At 45.3% G+C, this 27,616-nt stretch overlaps 1 protein-coding gene across 1 annotated transcript in view; it reads right to left on the bottom strand.

Annotated features, from left to right (window-relative positions):
* Positions 1 to 23,760, bottom strand: part of CNR2 (cannabinoid receptor 2) — a 32,099-nt gene extending 8,339 nt beyond the window's left edge. Inside the window, exon 1 of the mRNA XM_023732109.1 lies at positions 23,567 to 23,760. The gene's annotated coding sequence lies outside the window, so the exon portion shown is untranslated. The remainder of the gene's footprint in view (positions 1 to 23,566) is intronic.
* Between the last annotated feature and the right edge of the window lie 3,856 nt (positions 23,761 to 27,616).

Here is a 27,616-nt window from a genome sequence, read left to right as displayed (position 1 = left end):
TCTAAGGATTCTTGCAGCCTGTTAAATTTGTCATTATGCTCTTCTCTAATCTTTTTAATATCCACTATTGGGTGTTCTGCATTTTGCTTAATTTCCTTCCTAATATCTTGAAGAGTTCTGTATATTAATCTTTTGTATTCTGCCTCTGGTAATTCCAAGAAATTTTCTTCCTCCAGAAAATTTCTGGATTCTTTATTTTGGGAGCTTGCTGAAGCCATTGTAGACTGCCTTTTTTAGTGATTTGATATTGAATGTTGTCTCTGAGCCATCAATAAGTTATTTATTTATTTTATGTTTGCTTACTGTGTCCTAGCTTCTTGTTTTGATACACCCAAATAGGCTGCTTGTGTGAGCTAGCCCAGTCACCAGCACCCTTGAAGCTCCAATTTTCTGCCCCCAGGTGGCCAGACCTGCCACTAAGTATGTGAGCTCACGAGTCTATCCTCTCCTCCTGTTTGGATTCAGCTCAGGTGTCTAGGTAGTCGGCTACTAAGTATGTGGTGCAGGCTCTCACCTACAGTTCTAGACAGGCATGGGTGATTGGTGTAGGCACAGGCATCTGGCTGCAGCAGGGGGACACAGGCTGAGCAAGGCAGGGGGCCGACAGCCTCCCCTGCCTTCCAGGAGGAAAGCATGTCCCTTTTCCCTAGAGCAGGTAGATTGGTGGGTTTTGCAGCCAGACTATGAGTGCCCAGTGCTATTGACTGTAAGGACTGGGGGGCACCTCTTATTCTTGGGCCCCTGTCACAGGTGGCTAGGTGGCGTGGATGGAGCCACTAGTCCTCAGGCCCCTGATGTGGGTAGGTGAAGACCCTGCTTAATGGGCAGAGCAGTGTCAAATGTCACGAACCTGCCACTTCTCAGCTGAACCAGTTGAAGTTAAACTTCAGGTATATACCCTGTTGTACTGCAGTAATTAGGGCCTACTCTGTTGAAGTGGGCCCATACAAGTCTATGAAGGGAGAAAGGCACTCAAAGTCTGTGGATCCCTTATGCCTATGCCTAGGCAAAGGACTTGTGTCTACCCTGAGTTCCTGGCTTAGGGGAGTCAGCAGATTATTTTTTCCCCTGTTTGTTAATTTGTTCACTCTCCAAGGCCAGAAGAATGGCTCAGGGAGGTGATGAGTCCTACTTCTGTCCCAGGGGACTCGGCAATTGCTGAAGCCGGTCTGGGACCCAGTGCAGAGCAGGAGCGGGGAAGTAAATGGGAGAGAGGTTTTTCCCTAAGGGGGATGTTTTTGTTCCGCGCAGTAGGCCCGATGCAAGTACTTATCTTTCGCTGATCAAGGGCTGCTCCTCACTGGTTCTGGATGGGTGAGTAGACTCTCTGGTGCTGGGTCTCTCCTGGTGTGAAAAACACCTCCTGAGCGCCACTGCTTGCCTGCCTCACCACTCACCCCCAAGCTGATCCAGGCTGAAGGGCTTAGGCTCTCGCCAGGTCAGGTCTGGTAACTCCTCACTGCTTCCAAACCGTCTCTCCCTCCCCCATGCTATTCAGTCCGGTTCCTCAACTTTGCGTTTTTGATGTTCAGGGCTCCTAGATTGTCATATATAATCAATTCACTTGTTTTTTGGGGTCTTTGTTGTAAGCGGGAACACTGGAAGTGTCTGACTACTCCGCCATCTTGGCCCCACCTCTCTTTTTATCTTTTCTTAATGTGGCTATAGAAAAATTAAAATTTCCTATGTGGCTCCTATTCTATCTCTATGGGACATTGTTAGACCGCACCGATGTGCTGTACGGCCTATTAACAGCCAGGTCAGATGACATTCCTGAGCAGGCAGCCCTGGTCCTACTCAGCTGGATACTTCAACACTCCCCAAATAGTTTTAGTTTCCTACCTCCACACCTTTGCCCCTGGGGTTCCTTTCCCTGGCTTATCTTCCTTCTTGATCTTCCTTCTGGGATCATCTCCTACCCAGTAAAGACTGCATTCATCTTCCTCCAACTAGATAAATAACTGCACTAACCAATATTTGTATGGAGTTTAAATTTGACAAAATATTCTTCACGGCCATAATCTAATTTAATCCACACAAGTCTAGGATGTAAGAATTATGGTTGTTATTATTTCATGGATAATGAGTCTCAGAGACATTAAACCACTTCATTGAGGACATACAGAGGAAAGATTGAGCTCCTAGAGGCGGGGGGCTGAGCCTTCATTGTTTATGGATCTTCAGTGCCCTAGCTACATAGTAGGTGCTCAGAAACTGTCTATTTAGTTGAAAGAAACCAACTTGAATGGAAAGGTGCTGTCTTGAATGGAGTAGACCCGAGGTAAGGGTATGAGAAGAAGGAGAGCAGACTGTGTAAGTTCAAATCCCAGCCATGTGGTCTTATTCAAGACACCTATTGGCTGGTTTTCCTCATCTATAAAATGGTTTGTGTGTGTGTTTGTGTATGTATGTGTGTGTGTGTGTGTGTGTGTGTGTGCAGATTTAAATTAATACATGGAAGTGCTTATTGTTGTTGCTGCTGCTGCTGCTGTTGTTATTATAAGGAGCATCTTCAGATGAGGAGAATCCACTTACTTTGAGAGGCTGTTATGAGAAATATTGTGCCTGGCACATAATAAGAGCTCAATAAACGGCAGCCTTTATTATAATTGGATGACTTTTATATTTTTAAGAAAGCAGAATGCTTTTTACAATTGATGGAACTGTTATTTATAAAATAGGTAAAATCTGAGTTCGTGTTACCTTTGCTCTCACTTCAAGGCAGCTCAGGTTCCTCTGTGGAACCCTTGGGCTCCAAGGAACACAGGTTGAAAACCTCTGCTCTAATCCAACTCCATCATTTTACCATTGAGGAAACAGATCAAGGGTAACTTACCTAAGGTCACCAGAAAAATTCATGGCAGAGCTAGGACTAGATTCCACATCCCATCTGGAAGGTAGTCACAAGACAAATTCCTGTGCTTGTATGCACAAAGATGACTCTGCCCAGAGAAGCTGGGTGTGTGTGTGGGGCGGGGGGCAGGGAGGTGGTGCTTCCCTACGACAGATCTAAGCTGGGCTCACATCTGAGCTGAGAGAGACAGAAAATGATGCCAGGCTAGTTCTGGTGGTGAGTGAGTGACAGACAGTGCAAGCCTTTCTCAGCTCCCACATCTCAACCCTGGCGCTCCTGGAAGCTTCCACTTCAAGGAACTGAAAATAAAGCACTCCCTGCACCCTCCTTCACACCACCTCCTCCCAGTGAGGGAATGACTTATCCCACTTCCAGGCTAGAAGAGGAATCTGGGGGTGTGGGTGGGGCTGGTGTTTGTGCCTCATCCAGGCCTGGTGTTGCTGCCAATAGGTGACTGTTGTCCAAAGTAGGTAAGGGCAGGAAATGCAGACATTTGAATGGAGATTCTAACAAGACAGCATCTGACAACAACAGGATGTACAGAGCTACAGGAAATACAGCTCCCTGTCTGTCTTCCATTTGGGTAGATCGATAACGCTTTTGGAGTCAGGAGACCTGGTTTCTAGTCCAGGCCATCCTCTAGGGCAAGGACTGTGGCTTATTTGTCACTGAATACTCAGTACAGAGAGAGACTTAGTGTTTGCTGAGCCAAAACGTTGTTCTAGTTCTACCTCTGCCATGGCTTGTCATGTGACTTTGGGAAAGACCCTTCAACTTTCTGAGCTTCTTTTCTCATCTATGAAATGACAATAACAATAACAATACCTGTCCTATTTTCCTTGGGGAGATCAAACGAGTTGATGATCTCCATCAGAGCTTTTGTTTTTCTCATTGCAGTAAAATATTATATAACATAAAATTGCCATTTTAACAATTTTTGAAGTGTACAATTCAATGCATTAATTATATTTATAGGGGGCAATCGTGGTTCAGTGGTAGAATTCTCGCCTTCCATGCAGGGTACTCCAGTTTAATTTCTGGCCAATGCACCTCATGCACAGCCACCACCCATCTGTGGAGGGTTGCATGTTTCTATGTTGCCGAACAGGTTTCGGCGGAGCTTCCGGACTAAGATGGACTAGGAAGAAGGGTCTGGTGATCTGCTTCTGAAAATCAGCCAATTAAAACCTTATGGATCACAACAGTCTGATCCACAACCGATATGGAGATGGCACAGGACTGGGCAGTGTTTCATTCCATTGTTCATGGGGTCACCGTAAGTCAGCGGCCGGCGAGGGCAGCTAACAACGACAGCAATTATATTCACAATGTTGTACAACCTTCATAACTATTTATTTCCATAACTTTGTCATTACCCTAAACAGAAGCTCTGTATGCGCTAAGCAGTAACTCCTCATAACCACCTCCAACCCCTGTAAAAACTAATCTACTTTCTGTCTCTATGCATTTGCCTATTCTAGAAATTTCATATAAGTGAAATTAAACACTATTTGTTCTTTTGTGTCTGGCTTATTCTGCTCAGCATAATGTTTTCAAGATTCATCCATCATAGCTTTTTAACCTGGCATTCACGGGTGGACTTTGATGTGTATGTCAATCCTTCGATCCTTTTAAAGTATATATGACTTTATGTCTGTGCATTTTTTTAGCGGAAAGAGTGAATATATATATATATATATATATGTATATATAAATAAAATCAGTGTGTCCGTGGAATTCCGAAAACTAAGAACCACTGATGCATGCAAAAGCATCTTGTATACAGACACTGTACAAATGTAAGCGTCAAAGAGCACCAACCAACCAAATCTTTTCCCCACCTAGCAAAATTGCTAAAGCCCAGAAGCCCCCTGACGCCTTCCTCAGGGAGCATCTGCTTGCTGGGGTTGGTGTCCAGGGCTGCTACCTGGAGGAGCCCTGTCTCAAGCTGAACACCGGGGAAGGGAACCTCAATGGCAGGGTCACCTGCTCAGGGAACTGTGCATCGGGGGTTTTCTGACCCGAAGTGAAAGTGTGAAGTGAAAGAACGCCACTGTCACAGACGGCCCCACCATGTTTAAAGTGTTGGAAGACCAAGATGTGAATTGAGGGATAACCCTTTGTGGTGGCTGCTACACCTACAGTGGGAAGCTGAGATTTGATTTTTGTACCTGACTGGGTATCTTAGTTTCCTAGTGCTGCTGTAGCAGAAGTCCCACGAGTGGGTGGCTTTGAAGAACAGAAATTTATTTTCTCATAGGGTGTATCGGTTCCTTCTTTGTAGATAGCCCTGGATGTGCCTTGGTTCTTTGGTGATCCTTAGGATTCTTACATGGGGTCTGTCTTGCCCCACGTGTGTGTCTGTGTCTAATCTGTCCTTTTTGTAACTCAAAACTGATTTGATTTAGAACCCACCCTACTCAGATATGATCTAATGAACACACTAATAAAAACTCTATTTCCAAATAGGATTATATTCACAGATGTAGGGGTTAGAACTCCAACATGAATCTTGGGGGGACACAATTTAAACCGTAACACTGGGAGTGGGAAGGCCTGGGTTCTAGTCCCTGTTCTTCCACTGAGTGACTTTGGACAGGTCCTTTCTGCTCTCTGGGCCTGTCTTTTTCTCATCTTTAAAGCAGGTGGATTGGGCTGGGCAACTTCTAAGATCTCCTCCAGGAGACTCACCACACTGAACTCTAATGTCACAGGCTTTGGCACCAGTTTAAATCCAGTTCTGCAACTTTGTGACCTTGGGCAAGTCACTTCATCTCTCTGAACCTTTGTTTTATGCATCTGCAAACTGTGAGAAAAACTACCTGTATCAATCACGTTACTGTGCATATTAAGTGATAGAAGTTAACTAAGTTCACGTCACATTGCCCGGCTTACAGTAAGTGCCTAGTGAAAGGCAGGATGTGCTCAATAGAGTTAGATTATAGGATTCTTACAGGATTCTGTGTTTGAGTCTTGCCTGACCTTCGTCTGAGAGCCTCAAATTGAGGCAGGTAGAAAGATCCCCACTCATTCTCTGCGGAAGCTTTACCACCATTAAAGCCAAACCATCAAGTTTTTAAAAACTTGTTTGACTGGCATCAGTGACCCATCAGTAATAGACCAAGGTGACTCTCTCTTTTTTTTAAAAAAAAATTTTTTTTGTTTATTGTTGTAGTTTAAGGGAAAGTTTACATTTCAAGTTACTCTGTTATACAAAATTTATACATACATTGTTATGTGACCCTAACTGCTCTCCCTATATTGCGACATCACACTCCTCCTTTCCACCCCTGATTTCTCATGTCCATTCAACCAGCTCCTGTCCCTCTCTGCCTTCTCATCTCACAAGGTGACTCTCTTTATCTGCTCCCCGCCAGCTGGGCCCTTGGAGCTGTGTCTAGCCGTGAGAAGGGTGTCATGGGGACTTCCTTTCACATTTTTTCCTTGGAGTCCCCATTGTGCTTAGTAGCACTTGGTTGCGGTTGCAAGAAAGTTTTCTGAAGTCTTGAGCTGTAGGCTGTGTGCCTTTGTGCCTTTGCCCAAATCTTAGCTATTGTTTCAGGCTGTACATCAAAAGTCACTTTCCCCAGGAAACATTCTCTGATCTCCCCTCACCCCTCCAGTTGGAAAAAACTCATTGAATCCTACTGCATAGATCACTATCTACCTCTGTATTATTTGTGTCCACTCCTCAGCTTGCTTCCAGGACTGTGACCTTCTAATCTGGAGCTTAGAATGTCGGTGTGACTCATTTTTATAGTCCACTCCTCTTCATACCAGAGAAAGTGTCTCTTAGCACAATGTTATGCCCACAGTAGATTCTCAGAGAAGATCTTTCAAATGAGAGGCCAGAGCTAAGCTAAGCAGCCCTTATGGAGATAGAAGTCAGCCCAGGTAGGCCAGGCAATTAGATGGCCCCCACAGCCACTAGTCTCTGTCCCCAAGCCCCTGGCAGACATTGCTCATTAGTCATTGTCCTCCTTCACCCTCACCCTTACTGTGCTTCTCGACATAGTGCTCCTGGCCCAGGGAATCAGACCTGCGGGAAGAAGTGGGGACCACAGCTGCAGCTATAAAGCAGAAATTGAACTAGAAGGTTGGCAATGTCCAGGCTGTTTGACCTGGTGAACAGACTACCAAGATAGTCACGCCTAAAATGCGTTTGGCAGGGGAGGTGGAACAGCACTGTACAGGAAGGAATGTACGATCTCTCCAGGATATAAATCACAGAAGTTTATTGATGCCAGGCAGAACACAGAAGCTGCCCTAATAGAGAAATAAAAAAGATTGCCAGAAAGATTGTTTCCCAAATCAATTTCTTTAATAAGTTCCTCCTGGGATTTCCAGGCACAGTGCCTGGCACAAAGTAGGCAGGTAAATACATATCTTAAAGTTGATTTATTGAATGAGTGAATAAATGTGTATTAGGAAAAAAGCAGGCTTCTCCAGACCAGCTTCTGGGGTTCCTTTTCCCTCAGCTGCCAGGAAGCTCAGGGCTAAATGTAATGCTGGCCGGTAGACCCAGAGCCATTCAAGGTTCTTTTTTTTCTTTTTTTTAACTGTCCTTTAGATAAAGGTTTACAGAACAACCAGCTTCTCATTAAACAGTTAGAACACATGTGGTTTTATGACATTGGTTAACAACTCCATGACATGTCAACACTTTCCCCTCTTCACCTGGATTCCCTATTACCAGCTTTCTTGTCCCCTCCTGCTTTCTCGTCCTTGTCCCTGGGCTGGTGTGCCACTTTAGTCTCATTTTGTTTTATGGGTCTGTCTAATCTTTGGATGAAGGGTAAGCCTCAGGAGTGACTTCAGTACTGAGCTAAAAGGGTGTCTGGGGACCATATTCTCAGGGTTGCTTCAGTCTCTGTCAGGCCAGTAAGTTTGGTCTTTTTTTGTGAGTTAGAATTTTCTTCTACATTTTTCTCCGGCTCTGTCTGGGACCCTCTGTTGTGGTCCCTGTCAGAGCAGTCAGTGGTGGTAGCCAGGCAACATCTAGCTGTACTGGACTCAGTCTGGTGGAGGCTGTGGTAGTTGTGGTCCATTAGTCCTTTGGACTAATCTTTCCCTTGTATCTTTAGTTTTCTTCATTTTCCCTTGCTCCCAAAGGGGTGAGACCAGTGGAGTTATCTTAGATGGCCGCTTACAGGCTTTTAAGACCCCAGACACTATTCACCAAAGTGGAATGTAGAACATTTTCTGTATAAACTATGCATTCAAGGTTCTCAATTCATTTATTACTCCTTTTATTGTTACTGTTAGTTGCCATCGAGTCAGTTCTGATTCATGGCGACCCCATGTGTGCAGCGTAGAACTGTTCCATAGGGTTTTCAAGGCTGTGAACTTTCAGAAGCAGATCCCAGGCCTGTCTTACGACACCCCTCTAGGTGAGTTCGAACTTCCCATTTTTTGGCTAGTAGTCGAGTGCTTAACTGTTTGTGCCACCTAGGGACTCTTATTACTCCTATTAGTGGTTCCTAATGCTTTGTTTTTATTTTACTGTCCTAATTCATATTGTGGAGTCCCTGGGTGGTGCAAATGGCTAATGCACTCAGCTGCTAATATAAAGGTTAAAAGTTGGAGTCCATCTGGAGGTGCCTTGGAAGAAAGTCCTGGTGATCTACTTCCCCAAAATCAGCCATTGAAAACCCTGTGGAGCACAGCTCTACTCTGACACACATGGGGTCTCCATGAGTCAGAATTGATGGCAACTGGTTTAGTTCATATTGTAAGCCACCTCCAGTCCTTTTTGGAAATAATTTGTAATTGACAAAACTGGGGTAAAGTATCATTGAAGACTCCTCTAGAATTTCTTTCTTAAGTGTCTGTTGGTTGTTTGCCCTGTGGGACTGAAGGATTCTATCCCAAGCCTGCTGCTCACTCACCACTCATCACCCTTTCCACTGGGTTCTATAGGCTCACTGCTGCTGGACACACTCATTCTCTCTGGACTTTCCTTCCTCGTCTGTCTGTGTCTCCAAACTCCCTCCTGGGCAAGCTTGAACTAGGTGCTATCTGAGGCTTCTTTCCACTGTAGCGAAGGTTAAGTGCCTAGGCTTTGGGATAAAAACATCACTGGGTTCAAATCCCAGCTCTGCCATTGATGGGCTGTGTGTCCTTGAGGCAAGTTACGCAAACTCTCTGACCTCAGTTTCTTCATCTGTGAATAGGGAAACTAATACCTACATCCTCTATGTGCAGATTAGATCATTATTTTAAACTCAGTAAGCAGTAGCTTGACTGCCTGATTGAACTACATGTAGACCTTGTGTGTAATGTAGTGGGGACAAAAAAGGTCCCAAGTGAGGAATCAGTGCTCAGGATTTGAGCCCTGGCTCTGGCACCAGCCAGCTATGTGGAGAAGTCACTTACTTTCTTGTGGCAGTATAGCCATCTGAGGAGGAGGAGGATGAGAATAACCAACATTTATTGATTGCTCTGTACTTGGCATTATACTAAGCATTTTATCATCTCATTTAAACCTCAAAACAACCCTGAGACTGGTATTATTAATATTTTCCACATTTTAGAGATGAGGAAATTGGGGCCCAGAGATGTTAAGACACTTGCTGGTGGCAGTGAAAATTCGTGCTCTTATCTATCTCTCTGAAGAACCGGATCTCGTCTTATTGCTTTAGTTCTTCCTTCCCCACCTTCAAGCAATACTTGGTAAATTAGCTGACTAATTTGAAATCTACCCATAGGACAGGTTTCTTGAGTCTTTTCAAATATCTTCTTCCTCTTTCAACCATATCATACTCCAGCAACTTCCTTTTTAGAGAATGGACTAATAATGCCCATATTCATACCATATATGACAATTTACAAAGCGGAGAAGGGTCATGGTACTATGTGATGAAGGTAGCATTCCTTGAGCAAATGGATTCAGAGAAGGAGAGTGAGTTGCCCAAAATTCACAAGTAGCAGGTGAAGCCAGGACTTGAGCCCTTGTGTTACAACAAAGTGGTGGGGTTCTCTAGGGAAACAGAACCAGTGAGACATATACCTGCGTGTACAGAAACACGTGTGCTTATACGTTGTTGTTATTGTGTGCCATCGAGTTGATTCTGACTCATAGCGACCCTATAGGACGGAGTAGAACTGCCCCATAAGGTTTCCTAGGCTGTAATCTTTACAGGAGCAGATTGCCAGGTCTTTTCTCCCACAGAACCATTGGTGATTTGAACCCCCAACTTTTGGTTAGCAGCTGAGGGCTTAACAATTGAGCTACCAGGGCTCCTTACACACGCACAAACGCATATATATACATATTATACACATATATATAATGTGTACAAATTTCTGTTTGTTTATATATATATATATATGTATATAAATCTAAATATATCTGTTGTTGTTAGGTGCCCTCGAGTCGGTTCCGACTCATATCAATCCTATGTACAACAGAACAAAACACTGCCCGGTCCTAAATATACATAAATAAATATATATACATAAGTAAATCTCTGTTAAATATATTATATATAATGTATATATTATGTATATTATATATATATTATATATGTATGTATATATAGAGAGATTTACTTTAAGGAATTGGTTCACACGTCTGTGGGGACTGGCAAGTCCAAAACCCATAGGTCAGGCAGCAGGCATTGGAAACAGTGCAGAGTGAGCTCACATGGCAGGCACACAAGACGCCTTTTACATGCATTGTCTCATTTATCTTCAAACTGCCTGTGGAGGTAGGTTGTCTTATTTTCCCTATTTTATAGACGAGGAAAGGAGCCCTAGTGGTGCAGTGGTTAAGCACTCAGCTGCTAACCGAAAGGTTGGTGGTTCAAACCCACCAGCCGCTCCATGAGAGTAAGATGTGGCAGTCAGCTTCTGTAAAGATTACAGCCTTGGAAACCCTATGGGGCAGTTCTACTCTGTCCTATTGGGTTGCTATGAGTAGGAACTGACTCGACGGCAATGGGGTTTGTAATTTGGTTTTATAGATGAGGAAGCCGAGGCTCGGTGACGATGATTTGCCCAAGGTCACACAGCTTGTCAGTGGCAGAGCCTGAATAGGAACCCAGACTGCCCGACTCAGGTGGCTGTGGATGTGAGCACTATGCTGCACCTGGTGCCAGTCCCTGCCCACCCAGCTGCTCTTTCTTGCACCTCTGGGTGACAATCCCTTCCCTGATTTCTCCTTTTCATTCTTTCCTCCATGGACCACTTTTTTCTAATCAGAGTCTGCAATAGCACCATGAATGGATACGGCACTAGAATGGAAGCTCCATGAGGGCAGGGTTCATTGTTTACTGTATCTCAAATGCCTAGAACACTGCCTGGCAAATAGTAGGTGCTCAAAAAATACTTGTTGAATGAATTTGGTTGAAGGAATTTTCTCGACACTGTGAAAACCTCATGGAAGGTTACCTTTTTCAAGATTTTTGAAGCACAAAACTGATCTATCTAGGGGGACGATCGCTGATAGAACATACACCAGCCAGGAGAAAAGCATGCCTAGTTTAACATTTCCAAAGTTCCCCTCCAAGGGTCTGTGACATGGGGACTTAGGGACGGCCTTTCAGAACCTAACTTACTCTGACATCAGTGTGCAGACGAGAGCGGAAACGAGCTGGAAGCTTACCTTAATAGCAATTGCTTGTTATGTGCCAAACCCAAACCAAACCTATTGCTGTTGAGCCAATTCTGACTCATAGCGACCCTACAGGACAGAGTAGAACTGCCCCATAGAGTTTCCAAGGAGTACCTGGTGGATTCGAACTGCTGACCTGTGGTGGGCAGCTGTAGCACTTAACCACTATACCACCAGGGTTTCCTGTTATGTGCCAAGCACTGTGTAAACTTTACTTGTATAAACTCAATTTGTCTTCACAGTGATTTAGGAAGAGAAGTTCTATTATCATCATCTCTGTTTTAAAGCCTAGTAGACAAAGACACAGAGAGACGAAGTGACTTGTCTGCTTACACAAAAGGACAGAGCCTGACTGGAACCCAGGCCCAGGCCCGTAACCATCTTAGTTGTCTGTACTGCTGTAACAGAAATACCACAAGTGGGTGGCTTTAAAAAAACGGAAATTTATTTTCTTATAGTTCAGGAGGCTAGAAGTCTGAATTTAGGGAAGTGCCTCTAGAAGGCTCTCTCTCTGTCAGCTTTAGGGGAAATCCTTGTCTCAGCTTCTGTAACCTGGAGTTCCTCAGTTTCTTGGCGATTTTTACGTGGCATCTGTCTTTTCCCCATTTGTGCTTGTTTGCCTCTGTGCCTGATCTGCTCTTTTAATATCTCAAAACTGATTAGGTTTAAGACACATCCTGTACTGGTATGGTCTCATTAATGCAACGAAGAAAGCCCTATTTCCAAATGAGATTACATCTACGGGTTAGGATTCCAACAAGTATTTTTTGGGGGACACAATTCAATCCATAACACCATTACACTGTCCTGCCTCCTGGTTGCTGAGCTGGCTTCTGTGGCTTCCTCCTGGGAACCTCTGCCCTTTCTGTGAGACAGGCTCCCTGCATCCTGCCTCACGAGGCCCCAGGGTTCACGGCCTCAAGATGGGCACCTTGACACTAGACTGTCCGAAGACACGTGTGTTAACTTTGCCCCTAAAGGACGCTCACTGTGATTCTGGTAAGTTGCTCAGCTCCTCCAGCCTCTGTCTACATCTTTATAATAGGAACTTAAGACCTGTATCCCTCTTTCAAAGAAAACCTGCTGTGAAAAATGATTTCAAGCTGTCCTATGAAGATGTCAGTGACTGATAACAGTGTAGAGGTCTCCCGCAGCTTGGAGAGTCTTTAGTGAAATCTTAGTCATCAACCACTGGGAAGGGGGAGGAAGGGGCTTGGGAAGCACTATTAAAATCACCACAGGAAGTGAGAAGTGGCTCATCACCCCTTCTGCCCATGAAGTGCTCTCTGGAGGAAAGGAATCCTTCATAGAAAGCAAAGCATTTTAACCAAAGAGGCAGATGTATAGGGGGTCTTTGAGCAAGGATGGAGCCCCTGGATGGTGCAAACAGTTAATGCACTCCGCTACTAACCTAAAGGTTAGAGGTTTGAGTCTACCCAGAGGCATCTGGGAAGAAAGGCCGGGGGATCTACTTCTGAACAATCAACCATTGAAAACCCAGTGGAGCACCATTCTCCTCTGGCACACACGGGCTTGCTATGAGTCTGAATCAACTCCACAGCAACTGGTTAATGAGTTTGTTCCTTTGGTTTTTTTTGAGTGATGACACAAGCTTTTTACGGAGGCATCTCTACACAGTAGTGGAGCAGAAAAGGGTTAACCACAAGATGGCTTTTCTGAATCACCTGTGGTTTCCCTCCAGGCTACTCTGCCACTTCTTGGCTTGGCAAGATCCCAAAGGGTGGGGGTCCCTGCCCTAACTGAGATTCTGGTTTATAGGTATATAGGTTTATTGGTACATAGGTTTATAGGTAGGGTGGGGGTTGCAATTCAGGCTCGTTTCCCCAGCAGAAGGTGGGGGTGTAGAGCCTTGGAAGCCCAGTTCTTGAAACATCCTGGTAACAATAATCACAACAAACGCCAGATGGGTACTTACTGTATCACGTGTGCCTGGTACCATTCTACATGCTTTAAGCATTAATTCATGCACTCCACACGACCAGCCAATGAAGGGGCTGGTATCACTCCCATTTTATAGTGGAGGAAACTGTGGTGCTAAATCTGAGTGGTGACAGTTACTGGAGGGATCACAAAGACAGCTGGATAGAGGCTGATGGATAAATTAAACGTGACTGTGGGTGCTCACCACCACCTGTCAGTCAGTTTGTGGTACTGTGGCGGCTCGAGCGTTGCTGTGATGCTGGAAGCTGTGCCACTGGTGTCTCAGATACTAGTAGGGTCACCTGTGGTGGACAGGTCAGTGGGAAAGAGGGAGACCCTCAATGAGATGGGTTGACACAGTGGGTGCAACAATGGGCTTAAACATAGCAACGATTGTGAGGATGGTGCAGAATCGGGCAATGTTGCGTTCCGTTATAAATAAGGTCGGTATGTCAGAGTCAACTCAAGGGCACCTAACAACAGTGGGCACTCAGGCCTTGGTGAGATGAGGAGACACGAGGAATGGGCCACACATCTGGGTAGCCGAACCTCATGCATGCTCCATCTACCCCTTTATCGTATAATTAATGTGCATTTGTGGATCTGTTTGGCTTTCAGTCTCTGAGACCCTGAAGAGGAAAGCATGTCATTGTCTCTGGCACCAGGCCCAACTGTACCAGTAACTTGCAAGGTGACCTGGATTTCAATCTCCTCCTTCTGTGAAGAGAGGTGGTTGGCAGGTAAAGATCAACTGAGAATAAGAAGAAAATAGGTAGACAGAGGTTTAAGAGGCAGCCCAGGGTCACAGTTTTGGGTTCTGGTTCTGCCCCTTATTAAAACTGGGCAAACTATCTCACCTCCCTGAGCCTCAGTGTACTCATCTTTAAAATGGGGATAATAAAATACCTTTACACAGAGCTGTTGTGAAGACTAAATGGAGTGTGTGGAACGTAGAAAATGCATAGCTCAGTGCTTGGCTGGTCCTTAATAAATACTCAATAAATGTTAGCTATTAGGTTTATTGGAAACCCTGGTGGCATAGTAGTTAAGAGCTACGTCTGCTAACCCAAAGGTCAGCAGTTTGAATCCACCAGGTGCTCCTTGGAAATTCTATGGGTCAGTTCTACTCTGGCCTATAGGGTCGCTATGAGTTGGAATTGACTTGACGTCAATAGGTTTGGTTTTTCTTTTGGTATTGTGTTTATTGTTTATGTGTGCATTTTCTCTCCAAGCGTACTTAAGGAGTATATTCAAATTTTAAACAGTTAAACAAAATAGAATGAGGAGTGTCAAGGATTGAATTGTGTCCCCCCAAAATATCTGTCAGCTTGACTGGGTCATGATTCCCAGTATTGTATAACTGTGTACCATTTTGTAATCTGATGTGATTTCCTTATGTGTTGTAAATTCTGTCACTTTGATCTAATAAGATGGATTAGCGGCAATTATAATGATGAAGTATAGAAGACTGGATAGTGTTTTAAGCCAATCTCTTTTGAGATATAAAAGAGAGAAGCGAGCAGAGACACATGGGAACCTCATACCACCAAGAAAGCAGTGCTGGGAGCAGAGCGCGTCCTTTGCACCTGAGGTTCTTGTGCAGAGAAGCTCCCAGATCAAAGGAAGATTGATGACACAGACCTTCCTCCAGAGCCCACAGAGAAAGCGTTCCTCTGGAGCTGATGCCCTAAATTTAGATTTGTAGCCTACTGGACTGCGAAAGAATAAACTTCTCTTGGTTAAAGCCATCCACTCGTGGTATTTCTGTTATAGCGGCACTAGATGACTAAGACAAGGAGGTTGGACCAGATTGTCTCCAATCTCTTCAGACTCAGAAGACTGTTTCACGGTAATATATAATTTTACAAACTCCAATGGGATGTGAACCACTTCATAATTTTCCAAGGTCCATGATAAAAGAAGTGATTTTAAGTCAAATGTACTATTTTCAATAAGTGTATCATTAAAAATTTTATACTAACATTTATTTTAAATTATATGCATGATATATGAATATAAATTTTAACTTTTCTCCACTTCATAAGGGTAAAAATTGTGTGGTGCGTTATCATCAGACCTCCGCATCTGACTTCACAAGGGGGAGGAGAGAATCAAGATGAACATCAGCCAAGGCTGATTCCTATGAGGTGGAGGTCAAACATACTTCCACCCTCCAACTCTTTTATCAATTCTGACACCAGCTGCCCCTCCCACGGCACTCTCTACTTCTCTGTTGGGTTCAGTAATTCGTTGCAATGGCCACACAGAACTCACAGATCATACAGTTATAGGGTTTATTAGGAAAGTAACAGGTAACAATTCAGGATCAGGAAGCATGTAGGCAAAGTCTCCTGTCATCAGTGCAGGATGGCTCCTCTTGGCCATGCAGGGCTCCTTTCATCCCCCTGAGGACAGGCTGCTCTCAGTTCCCTCAGGACAGTCCTCTCTCTTGGCTCTGGACGATTGGCCTGGCCTCTGCCTTGCTTGGGCAAGTGTTACAAGACTTTTTTAGCTCCGCCAACAAGTGCCTGGAGGTACCCTATTCCACCAGCAAGCTTCCTGCCCTAAGGCGCCCAGCTCTCTCACTCCGTGGGTTGGCACACCCACTATAGCCCCTTGTTTGGTGAGCCGGGAAGCCCACCTTGCTGTCTCACATTGGTCTCCTGGACCTGATGCTGCGGTTTCTCTGATGCTGGACTCTGCAATGCTTGCTGTCATTTCTCACCATCTTCGGTATTACAGCTGTCTGTCTCCTAGGTCTAGGAGGTTGTTAGCACAGGGACCCCGGGTCCAAAAGACATGCTCCTGCTCCTGGCTCTTCTTTCTTGATAATAGTAAGATTCTCCCTTTCTGCCTCTAGGTGGCTCAGTTTAAGCCTAGCAGGATGGCAAAACTGACCAATCTCTTTTCAGGGTTCCATACACCTTATTTGCTGTTAACCAAAAGATCAGCAGTTCTAATCCACCAGCCACTCCTTGGAAACCCTTTGGGGCAGTTCTACTCTGTCCTGTAGGGTCGCTGTGAGTCGGAATCAACTTGACGGCAATGGGTTTGGTTTTTTTTCCACCCCTGACAAGGGTGCCATGAACCTTATTAGCATTATTAGCAAACTGTCCAATCCCCTTGGTGGGCCACTAGTACCTTATTTGCATAGTTTCACCCAATCATTTGGTGAGAGTCATAAGAGCATGCTTGGCTAAAAGGGCCATATTAAGTAATTCACTACACTGCAATAAATGGCATATGCGCTTGATTTACTTTAAATTCATGACATAAGAAAACGTATGGTTGCTCAACAAATTTTAAAGTAATATATTCTATGATGTTTTATTTGGAGACAGTCTTAGTTACCTAGTGCTGCTATAACAGAAATACCACAAGTGGATGGTTTTAACAAACAGAATTTTATTTTCTCACAGTTCAGGAGGCTAGAAGTCTGGCTCTTGGAGAAGGTTTTCTCTCTCTGTCAGCTCTGGAGGAAGGTCTGTGTTGATCAGGACAGCCTCTTCTCAGTAATGTCCACAGGCAGGCCTTTCTCTGGCCGTTGGCCCCTTGGCTCCTTGGCCCCTTGGCCCAGCCTCTGCCCTGCCCAGGAAAGTGTTACAAAGCTCTTTAGCTCCACCAATAATTGCCCAGAGGAAGCCTCCTACCTGAAGGCACTCAGCTGTCTCTCCTGTGGGTTGGCTCCTGTGTCATCTCCCAGTAGTCTCCTGATTCTGCTGCTGCCATCTCTCTGCTGTCACTTCTCACCGTCTTGTGCCATCTCCAGAGTTACAGCTATTTCTCTGTGTCTCCTGGTTCTTGGAGGTTTACAGTGCAGGGACCCCCATTCCAATGGACGCACTCCGCTCCTGTCTCTTCTTCTTGGTGGTACTGAGATCCCTATCTCTGCTTGCTTCTCTCTCCTTTTATCTCTTGTAAGATAAAAGATGTGACTCAGGTAAGGGCACGAATTGAATAAGGGTGGTAAGGGAAATGACTGGCCACCAGTCAGACTGGGGTAAATGTGGTGACTTGAGTCACACCTTCCAGTAAGGCAGTGACTCGAGATATAACCCATCCTAATCTTGCCGCATTAACATAAGAGACAACTCACTCCCAAATGGGACCATAACCATAGACATAGAGCCTAGGATTTATAACATGTCACAAAATGGAAGATAATTACATCAGATCACAAAATGGAGAACAACCACACAATACTGGAAATCATGGCCTAGCCAAGCTGACACCTATTTTGGGAGGACACAAATCAATCCATGACAAAGGCCAAAGGCACTTTATATGACTGAAATGTAACAAGAGGACAAAAAAGCTCTTTCATGAACTGAGAGTTGGAATTCTTGCCTTTGGTGCTTAAAAAGCCAATCTCTTTTGAATTTTATGTTTGCTAAATAGTGAGATAAAATAGAAGGTCTCAGGTTTCCTTTGGCAAGCCTCTCTCTGCAAATGCCTTGCAGGTGTAAATCACCTTTATGCCCAATACGTAAGTAAAGAGTATATATTATCTTCTTTTTTTTACAATCTTTGACATTTTTTGAAGTACTGGAGTTTCCCTGATATGTTGTATAAGAAATTTGATCAGATAAATGCAAATTATGAATCTTGAGGCAAATTTGCAGCTGCTACCATCTTCATTTTCCTTATTTCTTTGTATTTCCAGTATCAGAGTTCCTGGTGCTTCCTGTTGTTTACCATTGGCTCATTAAGGGTATAAATGAAACCATCGAAGATTGGAATAAAAACAATGTAAAAGACAATATTTCAGCCAAAGCCATTCCAAGTGGCCAAATGGCAAATTGCCTGGTTGTAAATAATAGACAATCGTTTGTTTGATTGCCACTAACTGCCACTTTTAATTTTTCTGTTTATCCTGGAAAGCTCTCAAACTGTTTAAAGAGGGAAATGTATCTTTTAAATAATAAAATAATGACTGCTTGCACTGATTTATTTATTTATTTTTAAACAGAAATAGGCACCATAACCTTCTAATGATGTGAACCTTCTGAAACACTTTTGTAATTCTGTCCTTTTCCCTACGGGGAAAAACTGCTGGAAAGTAGTGGAAAGACAGACTTGGGCTTGAGTCCTGTCTCTGCCATTTCCCTGCCATACCTTCAGGCACCTCTGAGACTCAGGGGCCTCATCTATAAAGTGGGTATTATTAACAGTGGTTTCATGTGAGGACTAGAGAAGTTTGGTAAGCACCCCCATCCTCACTGGTTCTCAGCAGGCTCCCATCCTGCTGCTCACAGCTCCACAAATTTCCCAGGACCCGGAGGGACCACAGACAGACACAGAGGATGGACTTGCTGAATTCTGGCAGAGGCACCACCGTGAACGCAGCTGTGGTTTTCAGAGAGGAACTTTGGGGCAGCCCCAACCCCCAGGGAAACAGGGGAGCACTGAGAAAACAATGGTGGGAACGGGGCTGTGGTAGGGCAGGGCTGCCTCTGGCTCACTGTGTGAATAGATCAGATGTCTCTCCATCAGGGGTGGGAAGAGCTGGGGGAGGGAAGGAGAAGAAACAAAACCAACAAGAGTCCAACCCAAGCAATCACTTCTGTCCTAAGGCCTCAGCAACAGCCTCCCATTTGGATCGGATGCCCAGCAGCTTTCCCTCCCTGCCCGGCTCTAATGATGCCCAGCAGCTTTCCCTCCCTGCCCGGCTCTAATGACACGGTGGTGTTCCTCCTGCTCCTCCTGCTTTGATCTACCGATTGATCTGCTCTTGTCTTATCATTTTCTTTCTTTACAACCTGGGGTCTTGGATGATGTGGAGGGGGCAGGGCACCCCCATGCTCTGGAGACCCTTTCTCTCCCCAGGAGATGGAGGGAAGAGAGAATGGTTTTATCCCCTTCTGGCCTCTGCTGGAAGAGGGGCCTAGTGGGGTTACTCCTTTTGGCCTTGAACTTGGCCCATAGCTGTGGGTTAAGAACCCTGGTTGTGGGTTCAGACTGACCACCTCTGACTTTGACCTCTGGCCCTTTGGCCTTGGCCAGGTAGTTACTCTCCCTGGACCTCAGCCTCCTCCTTTATAACAGGGAGAGAAAGAACTGCCTTTGCAGGGCTGTAGTAAGGACGAAATGAGCTAACGCCGGTGACAGCCCAAGCACAAGCAGGGAAGGTCACAATGACTGTCAGAGATGATTTTCCAGAAACAAGAGCTGCCTGGCCAATGGTTGAAGCCCCAGGGCTTGGCACAGAGTGGGCAACAGAAAGTGACTGTTAGACAGATGCCCACTTCGGGGAGGCAGTGAAAGCAAGCACGTTTGTATTATACGCTTCCCTTCTCACCTCCAGCAAAGGCTCCCAGCTGTCCACTGCTGAGGAGCCTGAAACACAACAGTGCAAGTGACAGTGACGAATGCATCAGTGCAACGATGACCATTCCTGAGCTAGCATTGCGCCTCAGCTTACGAAGCCCATTCCGCACTCATTCTCCAGTTTGATTCTCCCCACAATCTAGCATCGTTCTGGATTCAGACGGACCTGGGTTTGAGTCTTGACTTTGCCATGAACCACCAGCTGTGTGACCTTGGGCAAGGTCTTAAGCCTATCTGAGCTTCAGTTTCTCATCTCTCAAATGTGGGTAATGATAGCATCTCTCTCACAGGCTGTCATGAGGATTAAATCTGGTAAGGTCCCAGCGCTTGCGGAGCTCTGCAAAAAAACCTGTTGCTGTCGAGTCAATTCCAACTCATAGCGACCCTATAGTGACCCTACAGGACAGAGTAGAACTGCCCCATAGGGTTTCCAAGGAACACCTGGTGGATTTGAACTGTCGACCTTTTGGTTAGCAGCTGAACGCTTAACCTCTGGCAGCTGAACGCTTAACCACTGGCTCCACCAGGGCTCCAAATGTGTGGTAAATGCTCAATACATGTTAGTTTGAGAACAAAACAAACACACCTTGAAGGCAGATTGCTAACGCTCTGAAAACTTCATTTTAAGACTTAAAGAAACTAAGGTTCAGAAAGGTGATGTGACTCCACTGAGGTTACCTGACTAAGGGTGAGGGAGACTTGGGTCTTCCACGTGACTCAGTGATTGTTAGCACAAGCTTTGGAGGCCCACAGACCCGGACTTGAAGGCTGGCTCCACCATTCCCAGCCAGGCGACCTTGCGCAGGTCACTACTGCCTCTGAGGCTTAGTTGTCCTTATCTGCAAGATAGGGCTGCTTGCCTCACCTCAAAGAGTACCCTTTGTGTCTCCTGGCTCAGGGACTTTTTGCAAGTGCGAGGGTAGAAAGCAGAAGCTACTTGAAGACAACCCTTCTTCCTGTCCTTTGTGAAACCCTGAGCTCAGTAAGAAAGTTAAGCTGGGTGCCCCAGGTGAGTGGGGAGAGAAGAGTGTACCTCTGAGAGCTGCACCAAGGAAAGAGGAGTGATCCCTCCAGAGGTCATGGGTCCCTCAAGTGTTGGGGACCTGGGCCCCACTTGGGAGATAGCAAGGCCTCTGGGCACACCCCAGAGGATGAACCTAAGGCACAGTGGTTTCAAGTCTTGGCAAAGATTTCCGGACTCCAGGGGTGCCGAGGAAACATACAAGGCTGGACGTCAAGGGATCAAGCCCATTTGGACAATGGGCATCCATCGTAGGGGGAGCCAGGGTGGCACGAAGGCCAGGGGCCTCCCTCACCCTGCTGCTCTGTACGTAACCCTGGGAGTCTAAGCAGGGGCAAGAGAAGCTCAATATGCACTAAGATTCAATTTCCAAACAGCCCACTAGGATGAGGGCTCCGAGTCCTACTCAATGTTGATAATAAATAAAAGAACACCTACACACCTCTGAGGGCATGCAGTAAGATTAACTGGTACAACCAGAGGGAAGAGAAGAGACTGGCGCTGGAGGGCTCTGCTAGACTGAGCCTGGCTGCCAGTTGGCCCGCTTTCCCTGCCGTCCCAGGAATGCTGGCCAAGGGTAAAAGACACACTTCACTGGTGGAAGAAGACGCTGAGGCCCAGAACAGCCAGGGGGGCACCTCCAGGTGATAACAGGTGATAACAGAGCTGGGGGCAGGGTCATTGTGGCCTCCTCACATTCCTCACCATCCCCTCCTCCGCCCTTGAAGGCCTAGTCTTAGATTTGATGCCCTCAAGGTTTCTACATGCCACCCATTCGAGTGAGGAGCAGCCTGCTGCCTCATTTTATTCCCATCTCTGATTCACAGCAATGGATGTGGAAGAAGCAAGAGGCGAAGATCAAAATCCTGACCATTTATGGAGCCCCAGGAAGTACCCATCTTGGTGCATAGCGTAGTGCTGTCGCTATCCAAACCACCCTGAGTGATGTCCTCAGGGTCCACATTTCTCAGAAAAAGAAGCTGAGGGAAGTAGAGTGATCTGCCTGAGGCTGTAGAGCTGGTGGGGCAGAGTTCTGCCTCCAGGACAACACTCCCTAACACTACCCTTCAACAGAGAGGACTGTCTTTTGAACTGGACAACTGGCCTCAGGGCCTAGTGCTGGACTGTCTAGCTACCTGAGCTTCTCTCTGTGCCTCAGGTTCCCCATCTGTAAAATGAGGGCACTGAACTTACCAGCTGATCTCTAAAGCCTCTTTTATCTAGTTCTAGCATTTTGGGGTTCTTTCCTGGCCCATCGCCTGCTGTTTAAACCTGCAACTTGTAAGGCAGTATATCAAAGCAAACCAGTTGCCATTGAGTCGACTCCAACTCATGACGATTCTGTGTGTTGCACAGTTGAACTGCTCCACAGGGTTTTTAAGGCTGTGGCCTTTCAGAAGCAGACTGCCAGGCATTTCTTCGTGCTTAACTGTTTGCGCCACCCAGGGACTCCAAGGCAGTATAGGTTGCTGGTTAAAGGGTAGGTTGTGGAACCAGAGTGCCTTGGTTCAAGCCCAATGTCCTCACTTAAATACCTGTATCACTTCAGATAAGTCACTTAGCCCCTCCATCAGTAAAGTGGGAATAATAATAATACTGTATATAGGGTTGCTATGAGTCGGAATTGACTTGATGGCATTGGGTTTTTGGTTTTTTATAGTTGCCTTGGGGATTAAATAAATTAAACCATGAAAGGCCCATAGAGCAGTGCTGACCCATAAAACCAAAAAACCAAACCCATTACCATCAAGTCAATTCCAACTCATAGTGATCCTATAGGACAGAGTAGAACTGCCCCATAGGGTCTCCAAGGAACACCTGGTGGATTCAAACTGCTGACCTTTTTGTTAATAGCCATAGCTCTTAACCACTCTGCCACCAGGGCTTCCTATGCCACCAGGGTTTCCAACCCATAGTAAGGCTTTATCACCACCACTGCCAGTTGCCGTGGAGTTGACCCTTGACTCGTGGCAACCAATGTGTATCAGAGTAGAACTGTGCATGCTTTGTAGGTTTTTTTTTTTAAATTGTGCTTTAGGTGAAAGTTTACAGCTCAAGTTAATTTCTCATACAAAAATTTATACACATTTTGTTATGTGACATTAGTTGCAGTTCCTATAATGTGACAGCACACTCTTCCTTTCCACCCCGGGTTTCCCCTGTCCATTCAGCCATTTCCTGTCCCTTCCTGCCTTCTCATCCTGCCTCTCGACAGGAGCCACCCGTTTGGTCTCGTGTATCTGCTTGAACTAAGAAGCACGCTCTTCACGAGCATTATTTTATGTTTTACAGTCCAGTCTAATCTTTGTCTGAACAGTGGGCTTCGGGAATGGTTTTAGTTCTGGGTTAACAGAGCATCTGGGGGCCATGGTTTCAGGTCCATAGGGTTTTCAATGGCTGATTATTCACCAGGTAGATCACCAGGCCTTTCTCCTGAGGCAACTCTGGGTGGACTCGAACCTTCCACCTTTGGGTTAGCAGCTGAGCGCATTAACTGTTTGCATCACCCAGGGACTCCAAGTCTATATACGTGTTTGCTATGATTACCTTCTGTTCTGATCTGTGTGGGAATGAAAACTAAGTGCCAATTTTTGGTCCCATCTGAAGACGAGAACCCCATAAGTCCTGAGCATCCCTGTGACCCATCTTCAAAAACCTCAGGAGTCCTGATATGACATCCACCCCCGGTCCCAGATAGGCACTAGCTTGTTACATCCCTGGAGGGACAGTCTAAGGTAAGAAGAACACAGGTTTTCTGGAATGAGGAAGAACCCCAAAGAAAAGAGAGAGAAAAAAAAAAGTTACTCACGGTTGTCTGTGGCTGAGCTCCCGGTCTCTGCCCGGTGTTGAGGGATCCTGGCTGTTCTGTGTCCACTCTCAAGGCGTGGTGCTGGGTCTCTGTCAGAGCTCCTTGTGAGCTGCCTGCCCCCAAGGCCACATTCTCTTGCTTTTGCTCTGTTTTACACATGAGTGAGTATAAGGATGTCTGGCCTTCCGCCTCTGTCACCACTTCCCCTCCGGTCCCAGGGCCACAGCGTTCTTACCCCTGCAGTTGAGTTGTTTCCCATGATAAGCTCTGGTCAGTGTGGGGCATGGACATAGGTCCTGGTGTTGAAAGACTTGGGTTCTAATCTAGTTTGGCTGTATGACTTTTGAGCAAGTCACTTAACCTCCCTAAACTTTAGTTTGTCGTCTGTAAAATGGGGATAATAGACCTACCTTACATGAATAACCCAAAAGGACATTGTCATTCCAACCCCTCTTCTCCATTAGACCAGGGCTTTCGAATGCAAATATGTGCAAGTTGTTGTTGTTGGTGTGTGCCCTAGAGTCGACTCTGACTCATAGCAACAGTGTAGAGTAGCAGTTAGATAAACATAAATGAATGAAAGGTATGGGGATGGGGCAATAGGGAGTGGTGGGGACTATGGGGAATAGGAGAGCACATGGCCTTTTAGCAGGCACCTCTTGTTGTTGTTACTAGCTGTTGAGTTGGTTCCAACTCATAGTGACCCTACGTACAACAGAATGAAACACTGCTGGGTCCTAAGCCATCTTCACAATGGTTGCTATGTTTGAGCCAATTGTTGCAGCCACTGTGTCAATACATCTCACTGAGGGTCTTGTCTTTTTCGCTGACCCTCTACTTTACCAAGCATGATGTCCTTCTCTAGGTACTACCTCTTAGCTCCAGCCAATCTTTGCCACTTGGAAGCGCAAACCCAGTTGCCAAATATTCCAAGCATAGGGAAAATGTGTCACTTTTTCAAGAGATACTAGAAATCTTGGCTTTTATGCAATACCTTCCCATTGAGAACGTTGACCACAAAGTTAAATCTTTTAAAAACGTTATGTGGCTCAAACAAAACACCATATGTTTACTAGATCATGAGCTCCCTGAGGTATTGTACCTGATATGGTACTCAGGTATTATACCCGATATGGTTCAAAGTGTTTTCACATACATTATCAGATAAAATATTTAGTTAGAATCTACTAGGTCTTAGGGATACAAAGATGAATATGATAAATCCCTGTTCTCCTAGCTCATAGTCTACGATTATCTCATCAGAGACTCTCACTAACTGCCCCCCACACCATAGATTCACCCCAGATACCGAGGAATGGATCTGGGCTAGTGGCTCTCAACAAAGGAGATTTTGCCCCCGAGGTAGGGTTGCCAGATTTAGCAAGTAAAAATAAAGGACTGCAAAATTTGGGACATACATATACTAAAAAATCATTCATTGTTTGCCTGAAATTCAAATTTAGCTGGGTGTCTTTTGTCTGACATAGCTTTTATCTGGCAACCCTACCCTGAGGGGACATTTGGTAATAATCTGGAGATATTTTTGGTTGTCACAACTGGTGAATTCTTACTGACATCTAGAGGCCAGGAAGGCTGCTAAACATCCTGCAATGCAGAGGACGTCCCCTACAACAGGAATTACCCAGCTTAAAAGCTCAGCAGTGCTGAGGTTGCAAAATCCTGGTTGGTCTAGAACTAGCTCTAGCCCCTTCAGAAAAAAACTACTTTGCAGGCGGGGGCCTTTAATTTGATAATTAGTCCCCTTGGGAGAGGGCAGAATGACAGCCTTCCGCTCTTGTGTTGTTGGCATTGTTAGCTGCCACAGAGTTGGCCCCCAACTCATGGCAACCCCACTCACAATGGAACAAAATGCCGCTTGGTCCTGCTTCAACCCGATGATTGATTGCTGATCAGACCCTGTGATCCCTGGGGTTTTCTTTGCTTGATTTTCAGAAGAAGATTGGCTAGATCTTTCTTTCCAGTCCTTCTTGGTCTGGAAGTGCTTCTGAAATCTGTTCAGCATCACAGTAACACACCAAACTCCACTGAAGACAAGTGGTGACTGTACATGAGGTGCATTGACTGGGACTCGAACCTGGGTCTCCCCCATAACCCATTGCCATCGAGTCAATTCCAACTCATAGCAACTCTACAGGACAGTGTAGAACTGCCCCATAGGGTTTCCAAGGAGTGGCTGGTGGATTCAAACTGTTGACCTTTTGGTTAGCAGTCAAACACTTAACTTGCCACCAGGACTGAGTCTCCACCATGGAAGGTTAGAATTTTACCCCTGTGCCACCACTGCCCCATTTGCTCTTGTACCTATCCCCCAAAGCAAGTAATTTTTTTTTTTTGCATTTTTATTTTTTATTTTATTTTTATTTTTATTGTGCTTTAACTGAAAGTTTACAATTCAAGTTAGTCTCGCATACAAAAATTTGTACATACATTGTCTCGTGACCCTTCTTGCTCTCTCTATACTGTGACAGCACACTCTTCCTTTCCACCCTGGATTTCCTGTGTCTATTCAACTAGCTCCTGACCCTTTCCGCCTTCTCATCTTACCTCTGGACAGGAGCTGTTCATTTAATCTCATGTATCTACTTGAGCTAAGAAGCACACTCTTCACAGAGTATCGTTTTATGTTTCATAGCCCAGTCTTTGTCTGAAGAGTTGGCCTCAGGAATGGTTTTAGTTTTGAGCTAACAGACAGCCTGGGGGCCATGTCTTCCAGGGTCCCTCCAGTCTCAATCAAACCATTAAGTCTGGTCTTTTTTACTAGAATTTGAGTTCTACACCCCACTTTTCTCCTGCTCCATCCGGGACTCTCTGTTGTGTTCCCTGTCAGGGTGGTCATTGTGGTAGCCAGGCACCATCTAGTTCTTCTGGTCTCAGGCTGATGAAGTCTCTGGTTTATGTGGCCCTTTCTGTCTCTTGGGCTAATACATTCCTTGTGTCTTTGGTGTTCTTCATTCTCCTTTACTGCAGGTGGGTTGGGACCAATTGATACATCTTAGATGGCCGCTCGCTAGCTTTTAAGACCCCAGATGCCACTCACAAAGTTGGATGCAGAACATTTTCTTAAAAAACTGTTATGCCAACTGATCTAGATGTCCCCTGAAAGCATGGTCCCCAGACCCCTGCCCCTGCTACTCTGTCCCTTGACGTGTTTGGTTGTATTCAGGAAATTTCTTAGCTTTGGCTTAGTCCAGTTGTCCTGACTTCCCCTGTAGCGTGTGCTGTCCTTCCCTTCACCTAAGATAATTCTTTTCTTCTTTCTAGTTAGTGAATACCCCTCTCCCTCCCTCCCCACTCTTGTAACCATCAAAGAATATTGTCTTCTGTGTTTAAACCTTTTCTTGGGTTTTTATAATAGTGGTCTTATACAATATTTGTCCTTTTGCAACTGACTAAGTTCACTCAGCATAATACCTTCCAGATTCTTCCATGTTATAAGATGTTTCACGGATTCATCATTGTTCTTTAGCGTTGCGTAGTATTCCATTGTGTGAATGTACCATAATTTGTTTATCTATTCATCGGCTAATGGGCACCTAGGTTGTTTCCATCTTTTTGCTATCGTGAACAGTGCTGCAATGAACATGGATGTGCATATATCTATTTATGTGATGGCTCTTAATTCTCTAGGATATATTCCAAGGAGTGGGATTGCTGGATGGTATGGTACTTCTATTTCTAGCTTTTTAAGGAAGTGCTAAATCGATTTCCAAAGTGGTTGTACCATTTTACATTCCCACCAGCAGTGTATAAGTGTTCCGGTCTCTCCACAATCTCTCCAGCATTTATTATTTTGTGTTTTTTGGATTCATGCTAGCCTTGTTGGGGTGAGATGGTACCTCATCGTACTTTTGATTTGCATTTCTCTAATGGCTAATGATTGTGATCATTTCCTCATGTGTCTGTTAGCCGCCTGAAAGTCTTCTTTGGTGAAGCACCTGTTCATATCCTTTGCCCATTTTTTAATTGGGTTGTTTGCCCTTTTGTTGTTGAGGTTTTGCAGTATCTTGTAGATTTTAGAGATTAGACACC

The sequence above is a fragment of the Trichechus manatus genome, unplaced genomic scaffold (genome assembly GCF_000243295.1).
Source record: "Trichechus manatus latirostris isolate Lorelei unplaced genomic scaffold, TriManLat1.0 scaffold00048, whole genome shotgun sequence".
NCBI classification, from domain to species: domain Eukaryota; kingdom Metazoa; phylum Chordata; class Mammalia; order Sirenia; family Trichechidae; genus Trichechus; species Trichechus manatus.
The sequence above is the reverse complement of the archived record's forward strand: the minus strand, read 5'-3'. Positions and strand labels throughout refer to the sequence as shown.